General features: G+C 43.7%; 2 non-coding genes across 2 annotated transcripts; one reads left to right on the top strand and one right to left on the bottom strand.

Annotated features, from left to right (window-relative positions):
* Nucleotides 1-7,247: 7,247 nt before the first annotated feature.
* Nucleotides 7,248-7,318, bottom strand: trnag-gcc (transfer RNA glycine (anticodon GCC)). The gene has a single exon. It is a non-coding gene; the product is annotated as a tRNA-Gly (tRNA).
* A 1,541-nt stretch (nt 7,319-8,859) lies between these two features.
* On the top strand, nt 8,860-8,930 carry trnag-gcc (transfer RNA glycine (anticodon GCC)). The gene has a single exon. It is a non-coding gene; the product is annotated as a tRNA-Gly (tRNA).
* Nucleotides 8,931-10,975: the final 2,045 nt, after the last annotated feature.

The following is a 10,975-nucleotide window of genomic DNA, read 5'->3' on the forward strand; positions in this document are numbered from 1 at the left end:
GATCCTGTTTGAGAGGTAAGTAAGAAGAGGGGTCTAACAATTGTCGCCGGGGCTCAACAAGATAGAAGTCAGTCTGCCAGATTACTACAGCACTGCCCTTTATCTGTGGGTTTGATGGTGATCTTTAATCTTTTGGTTTGCTGTACTAGAACTCACCAGCAGGGGGCGCGTGGAAGCAAAAGAAAGATGGCTGCACCCTGGTTAATGGAGCACGTAACTCTCACTCTGTAGAATTATAACTAAATTCGTTTCACTTGGACATTAAATTGTACTTTTATATTTAGAATTTTTTTTCACTTGACAGGCTGTTGAAATTCAAGCTGATAACAGCACTGCGAGGGTAACTGGGCGTCTGGTACCTCCATCCACGCCCTGCTCTCTTTTCGCGGCTGCCATTGGGAAGAAGGTAGAAAAGTCTTGGGTCCCACACCAAAGTTCAAAAACAGTTATTACCCTACAACCATCAAGCTCCTGAACTGGCGTGGATAATTTCACCCTCAACTCTGAACTAATTCCATGGACTCACTTTCCAAGAGCCAACTCATACTCTCAGTATTATTTTGCACATCGGTTGTTTTGTCAGTCTCTGTACTGTTTTTACAGTGTATTCCTTTGTTCCGAAATGCCTGCAAGAAAATGAATCTTAGGTTAGTATAGGCACTTTGATAATAATTTACTTTGATATTTTCCAGTATTGTCTGGAATTCCCACCATTCCTTTCCCCGCACTGCTTGCTGCTACCTCCTACCCAAACCTGACTGTCCGGGTCGGCCCATTGTCTCTGCTTGCTCCTGCCCCACTGAACGCGTGTCCTCATACTTGACTCCATTCTGTCCCCCTTGGTTCAGTCCCTTCCCACTTACATCCATAACACTTCTCATGCTCTTGATCTCCTCTCTAACATTCAATTCCCTGACCCTGACTGCCTCATTTTCACCATGGATGTCCAGTCCCTAGACACTTATATTACCACCCCCCCCCACCCCCCCCCCCCCACCACCAAGGCTGCCTTAAGGCTTTCCACTTATTAAAAAAAAATAAAAGAACCAGTTACTCTCCACCGCCCTCTTCCATCTGGCAGAACTGGTTCTCAGCCTCAATCTTCCTTTGACTACTCCCACTTTTTCCAGAATCGAGGGATAGCCACGAGCACCCACAGGGGTCTCCGCTATGCCTGCCTTTTTGTTGGCTAGGCAAAATAGTCCATGTTCCAAGCTTTCCCCAGAAATGCTCCCCAGCTCTTCCTCTGCTGCATTAACAACTGCATTGTTGCTGTTTTATGCACCCATGCTCAGTTCAGCAATTTCATCAACTTTTCCTCCAACTTCCACCTTGCTCTTAAATTCAATTAGTCCATTTCCGACACCTCCTCCCCTTTCTTGATCTCCATCTCTGGAGACAAACTATCACCCAACATCTTCTATAAACCCACCAATTCCCATGGTTATCTTGAATATATCTCTTCCCACCCTGTCTCCTGCAAAGATGCTATTCCCTTTTCTCAGTTCCATCATCTCTGCCACACCTGCTCCCAAGTTTCCTTTCCTCCACCATTGATGCTGTCCTTATCCGTATCCTCTCCATTTCTGTGTTAACCCCATCTTCCAGCCGCCTTAACGGTGATAGAGTTCCTCTTGTCCTCACCTACCACCCCATGAACCTCCGCATCCAACACATCATTCTCCAAAACTTCTGCCATCTCCAAAGGGATCCTATCACCAAACACATGTTTACCTCCTCACTCTGCAAGGATCACTTCTTGTCTCCCACTAATCTCCTTCCCAGCACTCATCCCTGCAAGCAGCCCAAGTATTACACTTGCCCATTCACCTCCTTCCTCACCTCCAAATAGTCCTTCCAGTGGAAACACTTCACCTGTGAATCTGCTGGGGTCATCTATTGTATCTGGTGCACCCCATGTACCCTCAGCTACATTGGTGAGATCCATTGTAAATTGGGGGACCACTTTGTTGAGCACCTCAGCTCTATTCATTAAAAGCAGAACTTCCCACTGCCCAGACATTTTAATTCTGATTTCTATTCCTGCTTCAACATGTCAGTCCCTGGCCTTCTCCTCTTGTACCATGAGTCCACCCTCAGGGTGGGGGAGAAACACCTCACATTCAGTCAAGATAGCTTCCAACCTGATAGCATGAATATCGACTTCTGGAAAAAACTGGTTCCACCCCCCCTTCCTCAATGTTGGAACTTTTTTTGTGGTTAGCACATATAACTAATAACTTCAGCCAATCTTCAGATCTGGGTATGGACTGTAGATTAAATCCAAAGTGCAGCTCTGAACAAGAGGTTCCTAAGAACCGTGAACCACAGCTAGTTGAAAGACCAGACAATGCAGATTTAAATTCATTATTTTGGTGTTAGTAATGTGGGTGCACAGGGGGCGGTGTAAAGGTTGTGTAAATAGATCAAAAGTATTGTGAATGCATTGTAAATATGGAATTGTCCTGAACTGTCCTTTGATCTTTAGTATATAAAATGTGGTGTTGGGTCAAGCAGATCTTCTTCCTCCAAAAGTGATGTCTGCTATTATTTTGTTGAATAAAGAGATTGCTTCATATCTACCAGTACTTCTCCCCAGTGATATCGTTCATGCAACAACACCTACTCTGGCCTCTTAACTCTTCTCACCCACCTATCACCTCCCACTGAGTCTCCTCCTTCCCCTCGCCTCAGCTTTTTATTCGCTGTCTTCCTTTCCACTCCTAAAAAAAAAACATAGACTCTTAATTCCTTTCCATAGATGTTGCCTGACCTGCTGAGTTCCTCCAGTATTTGTGTGTTGCTTTGGATTGCCAGCATCTTGCAGAATTTCTTGTGTTTACGATTCTCTGTAATAAATACAGCATCTGCAGATTTTTGCCTTCCCAAAATGAAAAATTAAATTGCGCTGTTGTAATAGTAGACCTCCTGGGCAAGGGGTTTGACTTGTAGTGTTTTTTTTTAATTAAATTGCTGCAGCATAAAACAAAATTCTGGAAAATAGTTGTCAGCCAGCCTGCTGTGCTGAGTTCAATAATTGAACATAAATCAGTCTACAACTTGTGGCAGTTTACAGAACACTTGGATTGACAATTCAGCTGCTTTCCTCATTCCAAACTGAATTCTGGGCCCACAATCTGCAAATAGCACTCACCAGAGGTCTGGGTTATATCTGAAGAAATGTGATCCATTGCCTTTTCCCCTTTTTTTGTTCATGGCCTCTCAACTCATATCTGAATTTTTTTTTTTTAAATAAATATTATATATATAAAATCTTAAACTTCCTCAAGCCCATTCTCCATAGACTAAACCCACCTGAGCCTGTTCTTCCAGATCCTAGGATGGTGGAAGATGGTGCAATGAACATAGTTTGCTGGTTGATGGATTCAGCTGGTCGTGGATGGTCTGTGAATTATCTGGTCGACTGGGAAGGGTGCGACCTGAAGGAGAGGTCTTAAGTGCTGTCCAGCTTCATCTTGGATCCATCGTTCATCAAGGAGTTCCACTGGACCCACTTGGATTACCCTGGACTGGCAATTCCCAGTCTCCAGCCAGCTGACAGGAGTCACCTGCCACTCATTTCCAATTCCTCAGCTGCAGCCTATTTAAACCCAGCTCTCATCCACAGTCCTGGTACACCCATTGAATCAGCCAGTCTCAACTAGTTGCCTCTAGCCTCCAGCTACCTCTACCTTGTGTTAAGTATCCATTCTCTCTCATTTCATGGCTTATTGGGGCTTGTTATTTTGCATTTTATTATTAAAGTGATCACTCACAGATAAATTTTCCCCACTACTCTGCATTTGGGTCAAACCTTCCCCTATGTTACCCAACATTTGCACTAGTTCTTTTCTCAATTGCTCTGTTTACCTCCACCCTTCTATCTTCAATGTTATTTGTTTAGTTATTGTTCTTGATTAGACACTCCCAGTGTCTTTAAACTGTCATGTTAGTTTTGTGGTCTCTGCCTTCTTCCATTCCAACACTCCTTCTGTTACATATAATTAGAAGATAAAATGCAGAACAATTACAGCACAAAACTTCTCTTGGTTGAACTCCATCTTCCAATTTCTTAGCTCTACACCTTATCTATGTTTTGTAACTCATGACAACCTTCTACACGAGCCACAACACCATCAACTATGTGATCTGCACACTTACTAACCCACGCTGCCACTTCCTCATCCAAGTGAGTAATAAAAAAACCATGAGGAGCAGGGGTCCCCAGAACAGATCCCTGTGGAACATCACTACTCACCAACCTCCAGACATAATATGTTCCATCTACAAGCTCCCTCTGCCTTCTGTGGGCAAACTGATTCTCAAAGTTCAAAGTACAATTATTAAAGTATATACTGTACATGTCACCACATACGACAGATTCTTTTTCCTGCAGGCATACTTAGCAACTCTATAGAACAGTGACTGTAAACAGGACCAATAGACAAGAAACTGTGCAAATGCAAATATAAATAAATACCAAGAGCATGAGATAACAAGATAAAAGAGTCCTTAAAGTGAGATCATCAGTTGCAGGACCACCAGAAATATACTGAGTATGGTTATCCCCTTTTGTTCAAGAGCCTGATGGTTGAGGGGTAGTAACTGTTCTTGAACTTGCTGGTGCGAGTCCTGACATTCTTGTACCTTCTACCTGATAGCAGCAGCGAAAAGAGCATGCTGGATTTCTCTTTTTTTTTAAAAAAAAAAGTTTTTGACCAATAATTGAACAATCCACTTGAAGTCTCAGTTCACACCCCTATTAAAATCAATGTAGTTTACAATGCCTTTTGTTTTAAAGGTGTGCTTTTATTAAGTCTACATTGTCAAATCACATTGTTTAAACACTATAACTGGGACTATGCTTGTCAAAGGTGTGACTCCAAATGAGAGGGTGGATAATGGATAAATAATGATTATATCCAAACAAATACACTCATAGTGAAGCAAAAACAATAACAAAGTTCAAGCACTGTGTAATCTTCCAGAACAAATGAAAATACTGTTAGACAGCATTTAATGTTAATTTTGCTCTATGGAATTTATGTTTGGGATTGGTCAGTACAGTAATTGGAAATGAGGTAATAGCTCCACTTATGGGACATAGACTGCATGGAAAAGCTACTTAGCCAAACGATTTATATAGTCTTTTCCTCAGCCACATTGCCTCACTCACAATTTAATTACACTTGGTATAACAATTGCACTCTGTTAACATAATGATTTGTGGTGGAGTGTCATGCTCAATATATCCTTAGTGTAAAATTTATTTAAACATTAGCTCCAATTATGAGCTTAAATTGTTACTACCAGTTAATCACAGAATCCAAGGCAGAATGGCTGATTGGATAAAATATTAGCTTAGTGACAGGAAGTCATAGAAACAGGTCCTTCAGTCCATCTAGTCTATGCCAGCATTGAACTCTGCCTAGTCTCATTTACCTACATTGGGTCATAGCCCTCCATACCTCTCATTCGTGTCCCTATCCAAACTTCTTTTAAATGAACCCACATTCACCATTTCTGCTGGTAGCTCATTTCATGTCCACCACTCTGTGCGAGAAGAATTCCCCCAGCCCCCCAGATTCCTCTAAATATTTCACCTTTCACCCTAAACCCCTGACCTCTAGATCTAGTCTCACCCATCCTGAGGGAAGAAAGCCTTCATACACTCACCCCATCTATACCACTCAATGTTGTATACCTTTGTCAAACTCCACTCATTTAAGGGAAGGAAACCCTGACCTATTCAACTTTTCCCTGGAACTCAATTCTTTGTGTCCCAACAATATCCATGTAAATTTTCCCAGCAGTTTTTTAAGCTTATTGATATCTTTCTAGTAGGTAGGTAACTAGAATTGCAGATGATACTCTTAAATTCAGCAACATCACTGTCTTAAACAATTTGAACATAACATCTCAAGTCCTGTACATACAGTGCCCAGATTTATCTTGCAGTGCCAGATCCCAAAAACTCACCTTATTTAACAGTGGTGCCAATTTGAAGGAATTATGGATCTGGATTTCTATGTCTCTTTGCTTCACCACACATTTCAGAGCCTTACCAGTTACAGTGCGAGTCTATCAGGACACTGGAGCAGGGATCCAATCACAGACCCAGTGCTGTGCACACAGTGATATTAATTGAGTAACAAATCCTGAGGTGCAAACAAAGTCAGCATCAAAGTTCAGGCAGAGATCAAAACATCCAGAGAAATCCAAAAACCAGAATCAGGAAACAGGCAGAGTCAATATTCAGACAGAGTACAGATACAAATGCTGGAAAGGCTCAGAAAAATTCAGTGGTACAATCTGGCAACAAACAGCTGAAAACACAGGACTGAAATACACTGAGCAATAAACAGAGAGGCAGATGATAGGTGGAGCACAATGAGACACAGTGGCAGCAATACAGGTAATAATGAGAAACAGGTGAGAGATGGAGTACTCAGTAATACAGGGGCTAGAGTAGAGCAGGAGCAGGGACAGGAGAACATGGCAATACAAAACCACAGACTGACCGCTAGGGGGAAGCACACAAAAAGTCAAAGTCCTACCTTGGTTTGTCCTCCCAAAGTGTGACATTTCACACTTGTCTGCAGTAAATTCCATCTACCGTTTTCCAGCCCATTTTCCCAGATGGTCTGGATCACTTTGCAAGCATTGATGGCTTTCCTCACTATTGAGTAAAGGGTAAGCATTGATGGGAAGTAAAGTGACTAGAAAGTGGGCAAGTCATTTATTGTGATTATATAAGGAACTTGGACTTAAATGTGATGATTACTGAGAAGAAATTTTTCATGAAACAGAAGCAGGCAGAGGGGCTAACAGTGGGGAAGAAATTTCTAGACTGCAAGAAAATATCAAAGGACTACAGAGTCAAACAGTACAAAATGAGCCCCCCCCCGCCCCCACCGGTCCCCATGTCCGTGCTGACCAGCAAATACAGTACACATCTGTACTTAACAAGAGCCCAGGCCTTGTTAAGTAGAAACGATTGGACAAGTGGGGAATGGAATTTAATCTGGAAAAATAAGAGGTAATGTTTTTGCAGAGTGCACAATAGTTGAGAAAATAACGTTTAATGATGGTTATTACATTTAATGAAGCCCATGACGGTTGTACATCCATGGAAACAATTTACTAGCCTATACGTCTTTGGAATGCAGGAAGAAACCAGAGCACCCGGAGCCAAACTATCACGGATGTTGCATTCCACTAACCATGTCGCCCCTAAAAATCTAGGATGCATTGGCCGGGAATCGAACCCGGGCCTCCCGCGTGGCAGGCGAGAATTCTACCACTGAACCACCAATGCAGCTGATGTTAAGCTGATGTGAAGTTCTACAGATGTTAACAATCCACAGCAATGTTGGAAGAACTCCGAAGTTCAAACAGCATCCATGGAAACGAACAAACACTCACGATCGGGCCGGGACCCTTCTCCGAGGCTGGGTACTAGAAAAGCGCGCAAGTATCTAAGCTGTTTCCTGAAGTTACCAGATTGGTAGATAAATTGGAAAAGAAGGTGTATCGAAAACTTGATTGGCTGAGGCAGGAGTAGAGATCTCCTGCTCTCTTAACCCATTGATTAAACCCCGGTTAGGGCACCGCGTCCCATTCTGGTCCCCACAGTGTGGGAAGAATGTTAGGGTGCAGACGAGGTTTACAGGGATGTTACCAAGATTGGAAAACGGTACCTATGAGGAGTGACTGACAAGGCTGGGATTGCTTACTTTGGAAAAGAACTGACCCGAGAGGAGACTAAGCTGATAAATGTAGTAACTTCTACTTTGAAAAAGGCACACTGGACAACTTCGTGCCAAAGAAACAACTTTACCTCGAAATTCAAAACCGTTATGTATATACAGAGGCTTTCACAACCCGTGCGGCAGGCAGGCACACTATATACAAAGCCCACAGGAAGTAATTAGTATTAACTTACTTTTAATAATGCTCAGATTACAACAATAAGTATAAAATTATAAGAGGCCTAGGTAAGTTAACCAGAGAGTCCCCCCGCCCCCGCCACCCCCCAACCATCTAAGCGGAAGGGTCGGTAGCTGGAGGACAAAGATTAAAGTGAATTAATAGAAGATGTTGACGAAAGATTATTTTGTTCAATGAATAGAAGGAACCTAAAACTTGCTGCCTGCAAAGGTAGTGAAAGGCAGAGCCGTTAACACATTGAACAAATATCTAACTACAGATCTAAAAAGCATTAACTTGCGGGGCCATAGAGCAAACGCTGGGAAAGTCGGTAGTCAGGGGCTCTCCAAGATTACAGATTGACATCCAATACTTTTAGGCAAGGAAGCTATCCACCACTGTTTTGACGTAGGCGAAGAAGATGGACTTCAAGTTCATTTTTGCCCCACATGGACACAATGGGCTGAACGGCCTTTCCCGCAGCATATGTTTCTATGATACTTTCCCTCTATCTTATTATCACTTTGCACACTAATAGAGGTGTGCATTACTGAAATACTGTCATTTTCTCAAAAAAAATCTAGTTCATATTAATATTTATCGGTGATGTGCATATCGCATTAAGACTATTCATCCCGCTTCTTTACCCATATCTAGAGTGGTTGATAGATTCCTAGTCTAAATGTATTTTACGTCTTTCAACTAGTAAGCATGATACACAATTTGATCCACCATGTTGTAAACTTGGAGAGCCCCTGACGACAGACGAATTGGTACCAGCATTTAGAATTCTACATTCAAAGTTAACATTGGACTGAATGCTTGATTGTTTTCATTGGCAGTTCACAAATGACAAGAAATCGGCGATTAAGTCTTAGAACAGATGTAGAAAGCACATCAGCTCTGAATAAAAACTTCACACCGTCGGCTGCATTGGTGGTTCAGTGGTAGAATTCTCGCCTGCCACGCGGGAGGCCCGGGTTCGATTCCCGGCCAATGCATCGTAAAATTTTTAAAGCATTGTCCCCAACTTGGAAACCCCCGAAGAACTATCACCAGATTGCAAGGCAACACTTACGGGGGTGTGTCGTTGTATTTGAATTGCTGCAAGTCATAATCTTTATAGTTGAAGGGGATTTTGATTTGGGGCTATTCCACCATAACCCCATAGATGGTAGCTTTGCACCGTTGGCTCCGCAGCCAAGAACATACAACGTTTTTCTGGTGAGATGGCGGCGCACTCAGATGCAGCAGCCACTCCAGGGCCAACCAAAGGTGTCTTCATCTTTTTTAAACATCTTTTTTACCATCACAAGACACTGCTGAACATTAAGAACTTCAAGTACTGAAGGTATACTCCATGAGCAAGTTGCTCTTTAGACGGGGAGCTGGATCTGGTGCGGACTGTGTTGCTGCCAAGGTTTCGGAATTGGTGCGTGAAGGTGGTGTGCAGTCTAACAGTGAGTGACTGTCTTGGACGCTTTCCGTGTGATCACAAGACCCTGTCGGACATTCATGATGTAAAATACTGCAAGTCCGATTCACTGGTTTATTGACTAGACCAGACTGAAGGCGGGGGCAGCTGTGGATCGGCTCCTATGCTGCGGTGGTGCCTGTTGCAGCCGCCCAGACGAGGAGACGCTGGAGGCGGTGTGGCGTGGCGTCTGTGCTGGATTGAAGGCCAGCCTTTCCTGTTGGTGCTGCCTTCCGCTGTTCACCGGGTGGAAGGTAAACTGGATTGCATTCGTCTGCAGGCTGCTGAGGACTTGTTCTTGCTGACAACGTCCATGTGCCATCAATCTACAGGACATGTCACTTAGGGACTTGGGCTTTATTATAATTTTTTTTGTGTGACTATACGTTTACTGCTATCTTATATGTGCCTTGTGCTGTGTGTGATTGTTGGTATTGTGTTTTGTACTTTGGTCCTGGAGGAGTGCTGTCTCATTTGGCTGTATTCATGGGTATTCGTGTATGGTTGAATGACAATTAAACTTGTACTTGAAAAATATCCAGACTTGTGGTTTTTCCATAAACTATAATCTTTCAGTAAATGATTGACCTAAACATTTGAAATATGATCAAGCATGAACAAGATCACCCAATATTATTGACAGGAAGGGGATGCCCATTCTGAGCCTGATTTCCACAAAGATGCCAGAGAGCGTGCCAGAAGTACTTACAGATATGAATAATCTATTTAGACTACTTTTTGGGAGGATCCATTTCTGATTCTAATTGCACCAATCCCTGACAGTCCGGAAGCTAAATTGCTCTAAACAGACCCCCTTGACCAGGCCAATTAAGAGATTCACCCAGTACAACAGCCTGGATGCTGAAGAGGAGGCATAGCAAAACTGAGATAGTGTCACAATGGGGGGGGCATTGGGAACGGACCCAAATGCAGGACACAGACACTGAAGTACTAGAAACAGGACAAGGATGTAGGACCTGGGCTAGGACATGGACAAGAAACAGGGAAACCGGACAAAGAACTATGAACTAGGAGCCTCAGCTTGAACCCCCAGCCAGAGACTGGACAAGGACCCAGAACCTGGGTCTTGCCTCGGGCTCGGGCCCCAAAACCAGGCAAGGACATGACATGACTGCAGGACTGGAGGCTGGGGTCTTGAGGCTTGAGGCTTGGAGACTGGCTTGGGGTCTTGAGGCTTGAGGCTTGGAGACTGGCTTGGGGCCTTGGGTCTTGGGTCTAGGGTACCTCAAGGCTTGGGTATGGACTTTGAGCCAGAGACTGGGCAAAGACCCAGAACCCGGGTCTTGGCTCGGACTCCAGAACTAGGCGAGGACAAGACGAGGCTACAGGACTAGACATAGCTTGCGTGAGGAACTCCTGGGCAGGGCGAGACACAAGGACAGGTAAAGGCACATGGACAGGACTCGGATAGGACGGACTAGGCAGGGACTGGATGAGGGCCTTCAGGAGCACGGAACCTTGGACTAGAAGAGACGGGAGCACGGAGCCTTGGACTAGAAGACTGGAAGGGGAGGTTGGGAAAACACACAGCAGTCCTCATCAATGGGTCAG

Source organism: Mobula birostris, chromosome 7 (genome assembly GCF_030028105.1).
Source record: "Mobula birostris isolate sMobBir1 chromosome 7, sMobBir1.hap1, whole genome shotgun sequence".
Taxonomy (NCBI): Eukaryota; Metazoa; Chordata; class Chondrichthyes; order Myliobatiformes; family Myliobatidae; genus Mobula; species Mobula birostris.